Source organism: Ambystoma mexicanum, chromosome 2p, assembly GCF_040938575.1.
Source record: "Ambystoma mexicanum isolate Mex_15411 chromosome 2p, UKY_AmexF1_1, whole genome shotgun sequence".
In the NCBI taxonomy this organism is placed as follows: domain Eukaryota; kingdom Metazoa; phylum Chordata; class Amphibia; order Caudata; family Ambystomatidae; genus Ambystoma; species Ambystoma mexicanum.
The window spans coordinates 919,074,163-919,093,425 of record NC_090923.1 but is presented as its reverse complement, the minus strand read 5'-3'; the positions used below and the strand labels follow the sequence as shown (position 1 = coordinate 919,093,425).

Genomic DNA, 19,263 nt, shown 5'->3' with positions numbered 1-19,263 from the left:
TTCAAAAGCAGGGCCCCCAAGATCACATATGATGACATGATCAGCAACCTCAACGGCACATAACATTTATCCAAACCTGACCTAAATAAGGGATATCATACCATGTTTTGGCACATTCTTGGCAGCCAAACCCTTTGAAGAAGCATTATGGAAATTGATAAGGAACAGTGGCAACTACATGTCTTCATCTTAATTGATCCCTCTTCTGCCTTTGACACGGTCAACCATGCCATCCTGCCATCCTGCTCAACCGTCTCTGTGATAACCTGGGGATCACTGGTCAGGCCCTGGTGTGGCTGACTTCTTTCCTCTCTGATCGACCCTCCCAGGTTCAACTTGGATCCTTCCTCTCCTCTTTCTCTATCTATACCTGTGGTGTTCCCCAGGGGTCTAACCTCTCTCCCTGGCTGTTCAACCAATACCTGGAATTTCATGCCCACTGCATTGCCGCGCTCTGCCCCAACTTCCCGTGCTATTAGGATGACACTCAGCTCATTTTCAGGCTACCCTCAGCCACCTCTTCTCCCTCCCTCATCTAGAACTGTCTGTCTGCCATCCAGGAGTGGTGTACTGTCAAAGATCTCTCCCTTAATGCCAGTAAGACAGTGATTCTCCTCATCGGCACACCCGCTCCCTCCTTTCCTGTCTCTCTCTGCCGGCCTCTCTTGGCCCTCTTCCTGCTCCCACCTGTGAAGCTAAAAACCTCAGGGTCATATTCGACTCCACACTCTCCTTCTCTCCACACATCTCTGACATCTCTAAGAAGTCACACTACCAGCTGCACCACCTCAAAGGTATTGTTCCTTTCCTCTCCTTCTCCCAGAAGCTCACTGTCTCCAGGGCTCTGGTTCTCTCTAGGCTGGACTACTGCAACAGCCTCTTTCTAAATCTGCCTGCTTCTACTCTCCGCCCTCTGCAACTTATCCAGAACAGGACTGCGAGACTTGTCATTGGCCTCAAGCCCAGGGATCGAATCTCTCCAGGACTGAAATCTCTGCATGGGCTGCCAGTGGCTGCGAGGATTAAGTTCAAAACCCTCTGCATTGTCCACAAGGCCTTCTGGGACCTAGGGCCTCAATACCTTCAACTCTCTGCCTAAATATCTTCCTTCTCGAGCTCTTCGCTCATCCACCTCCAACTCCCTCAGGGTCAGTCGCTTCTCCAAGCAACGAGTTGGTGGTAGATCTCTTTCTTCGGCTGGGGCCTCCCTCTGGAACAGCCTCCCTGCCTCCATGAAACTTGAGGAGAATCATCTCCGGTTCCGGAAGCACCTCAAAACCTTTCTCTTTGCTTACGTTTTTTGTCCTCTCTCCTGCTGACTTCCTGGCTGATACTGAAACTGCACTGGTTACCTGGCCACCCTCTGATCTGGTGCCCAGGTCCCCTCCCCTGCCAGTTGCACACTTGCACTGCCTTCCTGGCAACCCCTGCACTGGGGACTGTTTCCTGTTCCATACAGTCCCACTATTAGCACTTGACACCTATGTCTGCACTAACCCTTGCACTTGCCACCTTCTGACCGACGTACTTATTGTCTGTTTATTCTATTATTGCATGTTCGCACTGTCCCCTCTCCCTTCCCCCGCACTTTCCTCCTTCCCCTTCCCATGCACTTGCGCGATCTGAATGACACCTGGCCTAGTAGGATCGTTGTCTGTCGTCCCTCTGTTCCCCCTCCCTTGCCTCGTCACGCCTTGAAACACCTGTCTATAGGCGCTTTATAAATGCCATATCAAAACTAGGGGTGTACCGAAATTCGGCTTCAAGTAATTATTTGGCCGAATTCCGGCTGAAATTAGCTATTCGGCAATTAATTATTACTCGAAGCCGAATGCTATATCATAAATCAAATAACTCTGGGGAATCTGACCCTATGGTGAATAATACAGACCGCAGGCTTTGTAAACAAGCATATAAAATGCAAAACAGGTAAGCAGTGGTTGCGGCGCTGTCATGTTTCTGGCAATTCAAGACTGAGGCGAGCTGACCCATCACCCAGTGTTCTGGCGTGTTAAATAAGAGGAATGCCTTGGAGCTGCACGGCGCAGCCTTGAAAGACTGCAGTTTCACATAACAGAAACTTGAAACGCTGTGCATCCGAGCTTGCCTCCATTGGCAATGTCAGGTTGGCAGATGCTACTGACAGCGGGGTGAGTGACCAGGCCACACACCTCCTATACACTTACCAGACATTTCATGCCACGCTGCTGGAGAGATGCTTAACTCTGCCTTGAAAACAATGGGGAACAAAGGCCTGCGCGTTCTCGGCTGCAAAGGCTCTCTCTCTATTGTGCTGCATATTCCAATGACCTCTTTTGTTACTTTAAATATTCAGAGGGCCTTTTGTTGCCCACCTGCAGCAGTAATTGAAATACTAATGTGTGGGTCAGCCTCTCTTTGCATCACGTGTTAAGGGAGGCTGGTCCCGTCATTTGTAGCAGTATTTATCACTGCTGGCCGCGCACCTTGTTGTACATGTAAATAGATGTTTTCCCGTCAATGTCTCACACCCCTGGCTGTCTGCTGCAAAGAGTGGACTTGGGTGGGGGATGGGGGTTTCGCTGATTGCAGAGCTGAGCTAGAGGGACCAGCACACGAGAGCAGCAGCCACACGCACACCCACCCAATGAATGATTGATGGCCATCTGCACTACTGCCCAGATCTGGAGGGGACAGCCTCGCAGGGCTTTGGGTTAAACAGGCACATTTCAGGAGCCTGCAGATTTGTTTATTTTTTATTTCTGTGTGGCTGGCAGTAAATCACACAGGCCACCTGGGATGTTCAAGGTGCAAGTGGATGAGGAGGTAGAGCCACGTTGCTCTGTGGATTCGCACTGCCCCCCACCATCACCCACCATCCTGCAGACTCTGGCAACATATGAAGTATTCATGCCTGGCACTCACTCTTGTCGGTCTGCGTGCATTGATCCCGGTATCGTGTCACTCGACGCCACAGCCCCCCGTCTGTCTCGTGGCAGCCTGAAGCAGGGCACCCGAAGGGACCCTTCTGGACTGTGCAAGCATGCAAAGCTTGGGTTCGGGGGTTAATTAACTTTTTTGCAGCATGCACGTGGGATATGGGACTGGAGTATGGGTGGCCATGGCATATGGCGCTCACTTTGGCGATGCATAGAATAAAATGCCAATGTCGCTGTTTTAGGAGAGGGGTCTGTCTCCTGGATACCCACGAGTGGGCTGACATGCACAATTGGTGGCCACAGGCTCAATGCACATTGTAGGAATGGAAGGGTGTGTGTGTGTTTTCCTTAATACACACACACACATCCACCATTGTACAGAAGCTGGGGTAGAGGAGGCGTGTTCATACTTTTTGGCAGCCACTGGGCTTTGCTTACACCTGGCACCAGTTCTTCTCCATGAAACAGTTCTGTTGCCTCCATTTTAAAATGGCAGAGCGGGTGCAGCCCCAACCAGCAGTGATTTCCAACGTGCTGTGCTCTCACCGTGGCACTGTTATGCATATCTTGACACATTTTCAGTAGTAATCTACTATTCGGTCACTATTCGGCTCCGGCAGAATACTTTTCTCAACTATTCGGCATTCGGCCGAATAGTAAATTTACTATTCGGTACACCTCTAATCATAACATATCATATCAGACGTTGCAAAAACATATTCTCAGCCAAAGAAAGTAAAGCTTAGCCATGGTATGCGCATGCAAACACCTCCACATGTTTATTTATGTGAAACATCCATATTGGGACAGATCAGCGAGCCTTGCTCACCATTTATGTGAACCTGAAGAATGTAAGATGTCAGTTGAGAGTCCAGGAATATGATTTCTGGATAACACATGAAGTTAGAAAATAGTTCAGTCCATCAGAGTTCATGTCATGTCACAGAAGGGGGCGTGCAGCGATCCCTCACTCTTTGGCCAATGGTGATACTATCCAAACACAAGGACTAGAAGCTGTATGAGCGACATTGGCTCAAATTGTGGAAGGCATCAAGAATGACCTGAACTCTGGGAATTTTGCAAGCTGATGATGACCAAAGGATGGAGGCATGAGACAGACCCCAGGAGTCAATCAGCTAGTGTGGTCATTGAGGAACTGAAGGCTTTGAAGTAGTCTGGACAAGACAACAGGATCGTAAAACTATCCAATATCCTTGAGTCATTGAAAAAGGCTTCTTCAGAAAATTGTGGACAGTGCTCATGAAGACCATCGTGGTGTTGTGGCAACTGAGAGCCAAAGTCATAACATGCTATGGCTCCCCACAGTAGATGAAATGGTCGAAACATTGATGGGAGCATGCCACTTTGATAATGCACCAGCCAATCGGATAATCCTGAACATCCACAAATTTAAGATTTACCAGCATCCGTTCGGCAAGAAGTTGCTATAATCCTCTTTGGGCTGCTAAAAGGCGATCAGCATTTGTGTCCCCTAATGAGCAGGTACTTCAGGTACTTGATAGTGAAGTACATATCCTGGTACTGTCATCCCTATTCTAGGAGACATCTTCTCTGAATGGGGCATTCCTGTTACTCTCAAGGAGGCTTGGACTGGCCTACAGGGAAATAGGGCAATGCCCAAACCCAAAACGCAAAATGCTACTGTGGGGCAGTTTTTGGGGTCAAAGTGTGGCACTTTTTTGGCCAATGTGGGCCAGTTTGGTGTGTTACTTTACCATGTGGCTAGTAATGTTGGCCATTGCTACTGAATAAATATTTATTTTATTGCACAATTTGCAACACATTTTATCACAAAACTCCCCTTGGGTACTACTCAAACAGTCTGTCACAAAAGGAATGAATTGCCATTTGCAACTGTGGGCCACTTTTTAATTGGTGCCCGAGACAATTGTATGCCCCAGTCCAACCCTGCTCTCAAGATGGACAATGGCCCTGCTTTTAATGGACACCAATTTGCAATACTTATACAGCACATTGTGGTAACCTGCAGGAAAGTCCCACTACACTGGTCTGAAGTCAATGGGATGGTAGAAGGGTTCATGATGACTCTTATGAAAGCAGTTCAACACAATAAAGCAAGGAGAATATCTTTGTCTCAAGCACTATGTGTAAAGCGAAGAAGCGAAGAAATGATTGTACGTCACAAATTAAGCAATAAGCCCCAAGTCGGGGGGCATTACTACTTATGGATCTTCAGATAATGACCCGGACCCATAGTTACAGGCCACTGAAGTAGTAATGCCCCTTCCCCCGATGAGGAGCTTATTGCTCTTAGTACTCCAGCCTAATATTAAAGATGGCCACCATGGAACAGGAAACATAGTCCATTCTCTCTTTCCATTGCGGCCACTCAAAAGTGGAGGAAAAAAAGTAAACAAAGAAGATGGCCACAATGGAACGGGGAGAAGCGACTGTAGTCCCTTCTCCCTTTACATGGCAGCCATTTCAAAATGTGACAGGAATCAAAAGTCTTTGTCGGGCTGGTAAGGACTCAGCGAAGGTCAATGAACTTGCTTGTCACAATCTCATTGTCCCTCGCCAGTACTACATTCCATTTATGGAATCATGTCCAACAGAGATCCTGCTAGGAAGAAATCTGCTCTAAGGAAGCTTAGAAGAGGCTTTTCTTTTGCACAGTAAGTCGTTCATGTTATCAGAAGTCATAATTGCCCATTGGCCTAGCCTAGCTGTATGATAGGAAGACAAAGCGGGTACAGATGCACCCCCTCAAGCCGGAAGAAGGAGGGAAGAAGCCATTTATACATGTCTCCAGAACGAGGGATGGCTATTTAACATGTCACTAGAAAGGGAACCCTTTTAACCAAATGCACTGGAGATGTTCCTCCAAAAGAGATGGCAGAAGCACAAGGATGCAGAGCTTCTTGAACACTGCACTTAGCCTGCAAGAAGATTGTCATGTGTCACCTGGAGGGCTCCTCTTCCCACACTAGGCTGTGTCAGGTTTGGTGAGAAGCTGTGTTGTGCATGCTGCTGGCAGCAGGACTTCACCTGTATCTGTGAATGCAGTAGAAGCCTTTCTGTCATTAATGGTGAAGCATAAACATTTATAAAAATGCAGGAAGATCTCACCCCGAGAGAATATGACACGACACATGTGCAATGGGTACACGAGTACTAGCATGGCGGTGGCGGGAACTGGTTGGCAAGATGCTCACGGTATTAATAGTCATTCAGTATAGTTCCTGCCAATACCCCCCTACCCAGTGCCCCCACTCTTTCCCACAGAATTGGTTTCCCACATGAAAGTGGTGAGAGCTATGCGCAGCCCTTCAATGCCCAGGGTTCATTGACCACACAGTCTGTCAGAACTAGTCCCTGCGTCAACAAGGGCCATATGATTTCTTTTTCTTGTTTTAGAGAAGGGCTCTATTGCACTAGTCAATAAGGGAAAAGCTCATATCTCCCTTATTTGACATGTGAGACCCTGCATTAATGACAGGCAAGACGCATTGATGCTGTATTCAATGCTGCTTGTATATGTATTACCTTCTTAACCTAGTCAAGGCCATGGTGTACATCAAACCTATTCTGATGAGATTACTGTTCTGTGTACCCCTATCCTTTCTTCACACCATTGTAAGGAAAGGTGCACCTCTGCCATTTGATCGGCCTAATTGCTCATATGTTGTGACACTACAATACGATTATATCATTAAAACATGACAGAATGGGTAGCCCATGGCTAATGAGAACCATGCCTAACCAATCATAAGTCATTATGAACACCTAAGCGGTCTGCCCCAGTATACAAGGGAATTTAGGAAGGATTGCAGGAGCCCTGGTGAAGGAGAAGCGAGAGAAGACAGTGCACTCCAGTCCATAAGGAACATTGCCAAGAGCCTACTGGTTCCTGGCAAGAGTCAAAAGGAATTAAAGAGCAAAGGATCAGATTGCAAGCCTGATAGAGACTACAACCGCCAAACAGTTGACGTAGCCAAACACAGGATCTTTCCATTTAGTTTCAACATAAAGTTTAACCGACCCTGCCCCCATAGGAAGCCAGTGTACCATCACCAGCTGTGAAATCCCAAGGGCGGGACCCTCACGGACTGATCATAAGGATCCACTTCTCCCAGGTTCCAAAGTTAGCATGGTAATAGCTTTACAACCTAGATGTTTTAGACCTTGTGAGCATTTGGCCTGGGATGTCAAAGCATATGACCTCACCTCTGTGAAGAGAGGTTGGCAGATCTGATATGTCTTTTGGTTATAAGAGGTGAGGTCCTTTTGCAGGTATAGGCAGAGTAAGGGCTGGCCTGACATTCTAAACCAAACCACAGGTAAGCCTGTCGTGACACATACATTAGGCAAAACAGAAAGAGGAGATCTGGGTGGCTCCCAATAGTAGGTGGGCGGTTTGCCAAGTGAGACATATTAATCCACCATCGGCTCTTAATTCTGACTCTTAAATGTCTGCATATTGGCAAAGCCTTTAAGCACCCAAGAAGTGTAATACAATCAGCACAGAGCCAGAAATAGGCATTTTGTCATCCATGTTAAATATTATAGCCTTTAGATTAGTGTAATACAATTCATGCCCGATTACAATGGAGTAAAAGCTATTACTGGCATGCGTTTCACTCTTTCTGGAGCTCAAAAGAGGAGTACAGCTCACCATGCCACATGTGGCAGGCATTAATCAGTGACTGCTTAGTGTGAGTATTAATTATGCAAAGCAGAAAGATGTCTGATTGCACCGCTTTGGCTCAGGATTTCCGAAAGAGTGGTAGTTGAGTATATACCACACCGAATGATACATAAAGGGTACAAAGACAGTTGGCCTTTCGGTTTTAATAATGCTTCACAATACCAGGTCTAGTCCTTTTTTTTAAAACACAAAAAAGAATGAGGCTTTATGCCATATTATGAACTCTGCAAGGATATACAGGCACATCTATAAGACACTTAGCTATGTTTCCGTACTCAGCTGATGAAATGTATCAGTGTTAGGTTGCCCTCTGCTGTCCAAATGGCAAAGTGCACCCACTTCAACAACAGAAATCCTTTAAACAAACAGAACAAGCAGGGTTCTATGCGGTCACCTTCACATTCCACTATCGCAAACATTCTGAAAAATTTCAAGTTACTTCTTTCCACCCCCACTTCTTTTCACTCAGGGTGCAGTGGTTCCAGTATCAATGAACAGTTAATTACCGGCTCAACATTTCTGTGTCTAAAGAGCAGAACGCTGTAGGACGAATGACGCCTCAAGAGCTTGAAGTGAAAGTAGGCGCTGTGATTATGCTTCTACTCAATCCTATGCCATCACAGGGACTCTACAATGGATGAAGGTTGACAGTTACATGTCTACAAAGACACATCATAGAGGCCTGTGTGATCGATGGAACTTAGATACTGTTCTCATACCGCGAATACCTCTCATTCCATGTGATACGTTTAGCCTTTTCAATGACCATTAATCAGACCCTCCAGCTTATAGCGATTTTGCGATCCCGCAAAATGCCGCGAAAACGGCCGTTTTGTGCAAAATGCCGCAAACACAGCCGTTTTGTGCAAAAATTGCATCTTAAAAAAAAAAAAAAGATTTTTTTTACTTTTTTTTTTTTAAGTAATCTGCAAAAATTACTGTTTTAAAAAAAATAATACTCAGGGTGACAGGTTCTCAACTTTTTTTTACACAAGTAATGAAATGCGCTAATACATCTCATCACTTGCGCACCAAAAAAGTGCAGCCCAATTCACAAGGGACACATGAATGGGCACATTCTATATGCGCGCCCATTCAGATGGCCTTTTTCACCTCCTTGATCAAATAAAGTGGCGTTTTTGTCAATTTAAAAGCGCATCCCTCATTTCCAAGCAAGATGCACTTTTAAATGTGCAGAAATTGTAGGCAACTTTACGCGCACGGGATGTGGGGCTGCCACTGCATGCCAGGGTCTTTCCTGACCCTGTCATGCATTTCTTTTAAGGTATGAACCGCTGCTGTGCCGCTTGCATTTCTGTTCCTCAAACAGGATAAAAATGCATTTTTTGGGTCGCATTTTACAGCGGCAGGCACCTGGAGGGCCTGTCCCTGTGAAAGGCGCTAGGAGCTTGCAGAACACTGTCGGGAGAGCGATTCTATTCAAAGTACTGCCCATTTTGATGACAAAAATCTATCGAATGTTACAATTTGACCTATTTCGTCCAGTACTATTCGATCAATTTTTACAAATACTGAACATGTGTTGCGTGGGTGTCACCCGCTCCCCATGTTCTGCATTTTTGGTCTAGGGTGGTTGCATAAGTGTTTTCCCCTTTTTCCTCAAAATTGGAGCCGGGGACAAAAAAAAGAAAAGAACAAAAAATAACAAAAAAGGGACCCTGCGGAGTCGGATCCGACCCACGTTAGAGGGACGGATCTGGCACCGCAGGGTTGCAGGGGAAGTGGCAGCGACCAAGCAGTTAAGTAGGGGAGGGGATGGGGTGGTGGTGAAAGGTACATTTTGGGTTGTTTGGCTAAAGTGCAAATCAATTCGCAGCGAAATTGACTACGGTCAATTCTGCCGCAAATAATTACACTTCGGTCAAACAAACCAGAACACCATTCAAGGCAGCTGGCCAGCGCACAATTTGCGCTACAGCTCAAGCCTGTGGAAATGCGCCGGTCACCTTTGAGAATAAGGTGACCTGCTCATTTCCAAAAATGGGTTGTCTAAGAATAGCATATCCTCCGTTCTTTTTTTAAATGCCCCACTATTTGAGGAACTGGGTCAAAATCTACATTTTAAAAAAAATAAAAAAATGGTTACACTATGAAAGAGGGAGAGTGATGGGTGAGATGTGAAGTGATAGGCAAGAAAGCAAAGGGAGAGCAGTGGGTCAGAGGAGGAAGCGCAGCACAAGAGAGCAGAGGAAGCAGTGATGCGGTGGGCCAGAAATCTAAGAGCGAGCAGAGGTACAGAAAGTAGAGGGAGCGTGTGGTCAGTGAGCCAGAAAGCAGAGAGGAAGCGGTTGGCCAGAAAGAGGCAGTGAGCTGCAGATTGGGAAAAAGTATGAGGGAAGAGTGTGATAGAATGGGAGAAAGGATGCAAGATGCAGAAGCAGCACAAAAGAATGAAACTGTATATTGCGGGAAGAATTGTAGAGTGTAAGGTGTGAGTTGGGAGTATGATTTGGAGTGTGGCAGGGGCTGGGCAGTGCAAATTGTGACTTGACAGTGTGACATAGCACGTGAGTATTTGTATGACAGAGTGAGAGGTTAAGGAATGTAAGTTGGGATGGAGAGTTGGTGAGATGTGTGTTGGTGAGAGAGGTGTGTGGGTGTTTGGGGGATTGGAGAACATAGAAGGGGAATATTTTCAGCATTACAATTTATAATGATCAATTTAGTTAATATTATTAAATAGTTCAAAGAAGGTAGCAGGCGCTCCTCTCCAGAAAGAACATGGCATGATAACACGTGTATGGGGTTGCTTTTGGTACTCTTGTTCAGAGAGGAATTGCCATAGCGTTTCGGTGCTGGACTGCCCATGTGTGCGGGACAAAGACTGATATGCAAATGGACATTTCCCATCTGTGAAAGGTACAGTGAGCAAAAAGCATGTGCTGCAAACTCATCTCAGAACAGGTAATCATGCCATGTTCTTTCTGGAGGGGAGTGCCTGCTACCTTTTTTGAAATACTATTAAATAGGCTTGAACATTAAACCAGAAATGTAGCCAAATCAAACACTGTTCTGCCAAGCTAGAGACATCTGGGACTCTTCCTATTAAATTAATACAAAAGATACATAATAATGATACCCTGGCTCTCTTGTAGCCTTGCACTCTGCCTATTTCCTGCAATGTGGCAATCTTACACCCTCCAGTTAATACAAAATGTCCTGCAAAAATGCCGCAATAAATAAAGGTTTGTGCCGCAAAATTTGCCATTTCATGCCGCAAAATTTGCCATTTCATGCCGCAAGATCCTGGAAGGTCTGATTAATAAGTCACAGGAACCTACGTCCCCTTCCTGGAAGCGATCAGTGGTAATTCTGATATTTAAAAAGGGGGACAGAAGTGACCCTAGGAATTAGAATTACAGACCGATATTGATGCTAGAATGGCATAGGTTACGCCAGGAACAGCTAGCATACTTTATTTTTCTAAAATGTATCATTATCTCGACATGTCAGCACCGCTAGGATATTTACACATCTGCCAATCCAAGTGCTACGAAGGGTGAGGCATGCCGCTTTACTGAGGTTTAGTGCTGTGTCAGCAGGTTTGTGCTCCATGTCTTCTAGGCACTTGGATTATGCCACCAAAACAGTATTTTGCAATGCTTGCCATTTAAGTCATATATCTCTGTGCAATTGATTTTACTCTGTATTTATTGTCATCAAATGTTGGAGTTTATGTTTTGTAGTTGATTAACAGATGTTTCAATATGTAACATGGCATTAAAATGTTAATAAAAATGAATTCTGTATTTTATGTTGAACTTCAGTCTTTGTATACAAGCGGATAGGTCTCTGTTGCAACAAAGACGTTTAGTGCTCACTGAATGATGTTTACATTTGTTATAAAGTAGAACAACACCAAACATTCCTTACAAATTGTAAGGCTACTTGAAGTACAGGATAAACAGTTACCATTGTTCATATTACTTATGTTTCAGCGTTTTTTTTTACTTTGTATAATGATTACATTTCCCTTATTTACGTTTACTTGCTAATCTTGTTGTAATTCACAATTGTTTAGCTACAACTTCTATACATTTCTCTGTGCTTGGGCTGTTACAATACCACTATACTGAACATAAGAGAAATGTTTGTCATGGTACATTTACCTGGCATTTGTAGAGCACTTAACTGCAACTGGTATGGCCTTGTAGCGCTGTGGGGTTTCGGGTGTGCAGTGGAGCAGTGTTCTCACATTGCATAACAAAATGACAGTGCATAGTATACAGTACCACATATATGCACTGGAATACATCAGCATCAATATAACATTGCTTGACATTATTGCCTATTAAGATGACATCATATACATTGCAACAGTTAATCATTTGATTTACATCAAGATTGCATTGCATACCAGGGTTGCAAATTGTTTCATTGACAGAGGTGACTATCCATTCAAATAACGGTTGCATTGTAATCATGCTATGATTACTATGGGCAAGTTGGGATCTGTGTTTGGCTATGTCATTTGCTCATACTGGGTGGGGGATGGGTCAAAGGATTCATAGCCTAGTGGGATAACTACATGGTGTTGTTTTTATGAGTCATTTCAGTAGACATCATGTTCAATTATCCCATTCCAGTTCCTGCAATTGCATTCTCTGCCTTTGCACCTACTGATAAAAGCCAATAGAGAAAGACAAAGAGCAGGCGTCCTTGCCGCAACCCACCAAAACCACCTAATCATCTCATCAATAGCATCAACCGACATCCAAGATGGTGAATTCCTTCTCAACAACTTCAAACTCAGACTCCAAACCAACTCATTCTTCGTGCTGATATACAGATCCCCACCCCATCTACAATCGCAGTTTCGCTGAAATATTTGCAAACACAGTAGCCAACCTAATAGCGCAGCATGAGAATTTCGTCATACTTGGAGATTTTTACTTATGGTTTGAGAGAGAGAATAAAAAATCAGCCAATTCACTCAGTGTTCACCTCACAACCCTTAATCTAAAGCAAATAGCTAATGGAACCACTCACCTAGCCATACACATACTAAATTCAATCATCTGCAGGGGAGGACTTACTGCTAACACCGCCCAAGCCAGTCATATGGAACGACGAACACATGGTCCCCTTTACAATCAACACCTCACTTTGTACACAGACCACACATGCAAACCAAGCAGTCACAACCAAAGGAAAATGGAAAAACCTTAACATAGTAAACTAACAACAATGAATGGACAGCTCCAAGCTAAATATCCTCCAAGTTAAAAAAAATAATGCCTGCTACTTTGGTAAATAATTGTAATTGGTTTTTTATAATGCGCTTAATACCCAGAGGTTTCTAAGCGCGGACCCGGGGATCGAATCTGTGTTGCTCTGAGTCGGTCTTGCTTTATGAACTTCATAACAGGATGGCAACAAGCCTGGACAAGCTATTGCCCCTAAAACCACTAACCCCATCACAGAAAAAAGAAGCAGAAATTTGTTTACTCTGGAACTCAGATTACTCTAGAAAACTAAGAAAACATTAGAATCTGGCCCACAAAATCAAACAAATGGCAAATTAGTCTAAACAAAACAGCGGTATTAACCCCAAGAATTGTCACTAACAGACAGAATCATAACAGCAGCTAACCCATAGAAAGACATGTTCAAAATTGTCAACAAAATGAAAAACCCAGTTTCATTCAACACTCTGATGCCTTGACAAAAGCTCTGCAATGATATTGCAGATAATTTTAGATACAAACTCAACAACATCCGGCAAACGACAAATCAGCCGCCTCAGAGGGAATCAACAATGTCACTGATATCGAAAACTCAACACCACCCCTAACAGAACTCAATCATTTCAAACCAGTTATCCAGAAACATTCCTCAAATGAGTAGAAGAGAGTAAGAAGGCAAGGTCAGCCAATGGCCCCTACTCCTAGGATGCTTTCCAAAACCTTAGCAGAGAAACCCAAGCTTACTATTTCTGAAAGCGATGAACCAATCACTTGAAAAAGAAATAGTGCGGAAGGTGTTCGAAGCTGCCTGTTGTAAGCGTTTCCTGAAGAATCCTGCTGGAAGAACAGAAGGCAGAAATGACTTCACACCCATATCCATATTATTCTGTGAAGTCAAAATCCCAGAGGGCTATGCATGGTTCGAAATTGAAGGCAGCCAGGAGCTATTTAGCTCCTTCTTAAAGCCTAGAAAAGCCTGGCTAGCTTAAAACAAGATATTTTTGGCTCCCCAGGCCAACTGATGTCAAACAAACACAACTATGTGAATTTAACTTTGTGCATTTGGGACACTCTATAAATAAAGATTAGGACACATTTATATCACATTTAAAGTGTAAGGGGTCATAAATAATGGTTACAATGATATGTTTGCATTTTATGTGGAAGTTAGTTTTGTGCAACGCTATGTACTAGCTCCTCGCTCCGCAGTGGTATCTCCTGGTGACCGATTGCAGCTGGAGCTGCTTTTAGCTCCCACTTATCCAATCCGAATTCTGAACCCTATTACGTATGCAAAGAAATCCTCAAACACGTTTAATCAACTGGAGTAGTGGACCAATCACGGGTAGGTTTTAGACCAATGAGAGGGACAAATTATTCATCTGGGACAACATGAAAATTGATGCTGACAATAACACCATCAGTCGCACAACCTTATTAGAGAGATTACAAAAATCTGGCATTCGCAACAACACACTGCAAGGGATACAATTCTTCCTAACAGACAGAATCGAAACAATATATCCACCTCCTTAAATCTCAAGAACAAGAAGCACAAAATGTGGCATTCCAGAAGGAGCAAGTCTCTAACCTCTGCTTTTAAACATAAACACACCTCCTCCTGCCCATGAAGATAACCATTAAATGCAGGCTAACATGTTGCAAATAAACCACTGACACTCAATCTCCAAGACGACAACAAATAACTCACTAGTTAGCTGCCTCAACGCTATAAACATCTGGAAGAACAACAACAATCTGAAACTAAATCCAAATGAAACAGAAATAAATATGACCCCACACAACAAAAATGAACCACACGTCCTACTGCGCTGGCCCATGAACATACAAGGAAGACTGGTAACCTCAACAGTGACAGAAAATCTTGTACCTTTCATGGACACTAGAACTACAAATCAATGGTACAGTAAGGACATGTTTCTACAACTTGAGTACAACTTGAGATGCATCATTCCATATCTCAGCTTTCCTCAAATGACCCACAGCATAATCCCACTGAAACTGTCACAATTGGACTATGCAAACAGCCTATACGCAGGTATGCCATCACCAAGAAATTACATTGCATCTAAAACATGGCAGCAAGACTCCTACTAAGACACAAGAGGAGGGAACACATCACTCCAGAGCACTGCATGGCCGAGGAGAGGAATCTGTTCAATCGAAAACCACCCTATTCCACCTACCACAAAGCAAATATCAATAACATGGCAAACATGAAACAAAACGACATAAGGAGCCTGCAACCCAAACAAAACTACACATCAAACATGTCCCAGCATTTATTTGTTTTTTATTTCATTTTTTATTATGTTTTTATTTATTTGTAATTATTGGTTTAATTTGTCCTTTATAATTTCCCAATTTCTTTGTTTTTATTTGCAGTGTTTGCAACTTTCTTCTTAACATATTTAATTGGCATTGATCAGATATATAATATATGCATATATACATTATCAAGTTTATAGCCAACATTGGATTGCGAAATGGGCAAAGTGTTGGTCTCTGACATGCAAGAAGACTTCACTTTGCAAATTCTAAATCTGCAACGGGATAATAATAAGGAGTCAAGCGCTACATAAGCACACAATTTAATCATTATTATATGATGATCATGAATTGCACTTATATGCAGCAACACAAAATAAACCAGGGGTCTGCAACCTTTGGCCAGCCAGATGCTTTGGAGTTCAACTTCCATCAGCCGTAGACTTCATAGTTAATGGTCAGGGGTATTGGAAGTCGTAGTCCAAAACTACGCCAACCTCTTCCTGAGGCCCTTATTATAAAATGAGCAGTGTTCAAATCGCTGACTGGAAAAACTTAAATACTGTAGGGGGTAAATAACAGTAATCTATATGGTATTTTTGGAAATTCATCTGATTACAAGTTTTGCAGTAACAGGCAGGGTGTACTAGAAATACAGTATGTGTTTTTAGGTATACAGTGTTTATAACTAAATTAAAATAGTGACAAACTTTTTCAATGAAACATAAATAACAACAAGAATTTCGAATATTTTATAAAAGTATATGTGGGGGGTGTGGTAAGGGATTAAAAGGGGTGGGGGAATTGGGAGGGTTAGTAAAGCAGGGAAAACTAGGGTTTTGGGGATACCCCCCAAAATAAAAAAAGAGAAACAAATTCAAAATCTTTTTGTTATTTTAGAGTTACTGAAAAAGTTTGTCACTATTTTTCTTGTCGTTATAAAGACATGTAACTGTGTTTTTCTGGAAATTTGCGATATTTTTCTTATATATTTTCATTGATTACCACACTAATTTTGAGTGTGAACATGGAAGCAATTCATACCGCTCCTGTACACATTTTTCAATAGACAAAAGGGCTGCTAGTGAACCATTGATCTATTAAATGCCAAAGGCGGTGAGAAGATGGACATCAGAGATATTTGCTTTTCCCCTCTTTGATTGTCCCAATACAAAAACATGCTTTGCTGCATAGAAGAGAAGCACTTGCACATTACTTCCACACAGGTGAAAAGTATTTAAAATTTAATGGAGTTTGGTTAACATCTTCCCCTCAATCTCTTAGGTGAGGTGAAAACGGGAGTTAAAAAGTTATGTATTTGACCTTCAAGACAGAGGTGGCACCATAAGCAAAATTACTATAAAATACAACATTATGTAATACGACCATAACTGGGTGGTATATCCAAATACTGCATGTTTTTACGGCATGCATGGTTTTTCCGATAGTAATTTCTTCGAAGTAATTAACTTTGCAGTAATAACCTCGAAAACACTTTGAATTATATAGGGGGTTGTGGTTTAAGGGTTAAAAGCAGTGGCGTGAGGCTTGGGGTAGGAGTACTAGTGTAGGGGAAAAAGAGCTTGGGGGGCACAAATAAATAAAAAAAATTGAAGTGATTTATCAAAGTAATTATTTCAAAGTAAATTACTTCAAAGTAATTACTGTCGGAGAAAAATGACATGGAACCATTTTTATTGTAGCATAATAACTATCTAAAGGTTACTCCCCAGAAAATGTATACAAATACCTGTGCTACTATGGCAGGGACTCCTAGATATGACAATATTTAGTTTATCAGTCGAACGTAACTACCCCGACCACCACCCCGAATAAATAAATCATCATATCCGTTCAATTCCCCTTTTCCATGCGGAGGATATCCATCCTCTGTAGGTACCCATCCACATGTCACAGATACCGGTAGCAATCTTCTGTAGTGTGAATTCCTAATCAAGAGGGCTTTGTACAAATTACATTTAGGCACACATTTTTGATTGGCATAAGTTGGAGGATGGTGCTCCTGCACACCTACATTTTCGAATTAAATGAAGATAAGTCAAAAAGGTGGCATAGAAAACAAATGTGCCACTTTTCCTCTTTGATGCCGTTATTACTTCACTACATTGAAGACAAATGGTTGAATTCAGTACAATTTTGAATGTTTCTCAGTGGTACAAAATAGGTCGTACATACAAAAAAAACGTATTTCTGTTTTCAGGAAGTTGAAATGTATGATTAGAAAAAATTGTTCTGTCAATCCTGATCACTGATTGATTCAATTATTTCTTCACCTATAAAATGCGTTAATGATAGATGGTAAAACACAGAGATATGCATTTTCATGTGGATAAAAAACAGAACCTCTGCCATGGATTTTATTATTCTTATAACAAAATCCTGGATTAATTTTATAACAGTGTACTGCAGGAAGTTGCATTATCTCAGGAGGTTATTGAGCACTTTTCTGAAAAAAACATTCACCTCGGTAATATGAAAAATTCACAATTGGTTTAACTGCTCAAAATTCAGGTCACAATGTATTATCTCAGCACAGAGTTTCTGAATGGAATTTCCGGATCTTAAGAACTTTGCTTTTTTGCCACAACACTTCCATAGCCATATAGTTTCAAAGGGATATCAACTTCAATTGACAAGGTTTTTTGTCCAGTGTCCCTTAAATAAATACTTTTGCACAAAACCATTATTAATGGCCCCAAATATGCTTAGTTTTTTTTTAATTCATCCAAATAAATGAATTACTTTAGACTATGGTTGCACAGGTATCTCTGAGACAGAAACTTGGGAGTGCATCAAACAAAAGCAACACATGTGGCACAAATGTAGCAGCCAAGTCACAGAAAACGTACACTGAGTAACTCTGACCTACATCGGACTACCTACCTGTACACCAGGGGTAAGTCAAAGTTAAACTTCTAATGTGAGTTTCAGAGCCTTATTCGGGTGAAAGACAAGAATACATCAGAATTATCTAGAGAAACATCTCTGAAAATTGACAACAGATTTTTTGTCAGGTTAATCTTCCACCCATCAAAGTTACCCATCAGCCAAGACTAGTTTGCTGTACCGTTCTTCGTAATACACTTAAAACAAAATTTCATGTTCCTTTTTATCTTTATCTCCAAATATTTTAAGTGGATTGAATGATCCCCATGAGGACTACCAATTCAACTAAATGTTGCAATTTTGGCGCCTTTCATCTTGTATACTGCATATTTATAAATATTGTTATGTCAGGCTTATATAAAGGTGGGCTATTCAGGTAGAAAGGATTTGAGCGTAAAATAATAGATAATTATCAAACAATGATTTAATAACCTGAATGGCTCAGTAGTCTAAACCCTTTAGCAGAGTGTGCAGCTAAATTAAGGGCAGTTTTTCTAAAGTCCTCCTATGTAAGACTTTATAGGACTATCCCTTGGGCAATAGAGAACTCCAACTCTTAGTACAGGCTGGTAATAATCAAAGAAGTGGTAGCTATGACAGAGCCAGAGCAGCCAGGCTTATTTTAGGAGAGAGAGAGTACTGTAGGACGGTACAAAGCAATTGTAGCATACAGATGGTCCAAAGAAACACTTACACACTGATATATTTAAAAATAATGATTTATTTTATATATACACAGGCAAAGAGAATTCTTTAGAAAGCTAAATACTATCATAAGTAATAAACACAGTATAAAACAGTATAAAAACCAACACAATACTTCTGGGAAGTAAAGCATAATGTAAAAGACTTTCTAGAATAGATGTATGCAGTTCAATGTAAGCAAAATCCACTTTGCAGTAAACTATGTCACTTATTCTGTTTCTGGAATAATACAGTTCTACTACCAACATTGCAGGTAAGTACATTACACCACTAGTAACGTATTCTGTTTCAAGAATAATACAGTTACCCTACCAACAGTAGCAAGTAAGTACTTTGCAGCATATGTAATTTATTCTATTTCAGGATTATAAAGCTGCAGCACCAACAATAGCAAGTAAGTACTTTATAACACTTGTAAGAGTTCCTCCGCAGAAGCCTTATGCTTTAGCAGTCCATCCCTACTATATGGCATAACTGCTCTCAGAGGCAGAAGGTGAAACTGGTGGTCCAGTGGCCAGCAGTAGTCCGAACAGGATCAGACAAATGT

The 19,263-nt window shown here is 42.3% G+C and overlaps 1 protein-coding gene across 1 annotated transcript in view; it reads left to right on the top strand.

The window, feature by feature from the left end:
* NKPD1 (NTPase KAP family P-loop domain containing 1) overlaps nucleotides 1–19,263 on the top strand; it is a 65,274-nt gene that overhangs the window by 12,291 nt on the left and 33,720 nt on the right. The window lies entirely within an intron of this gene.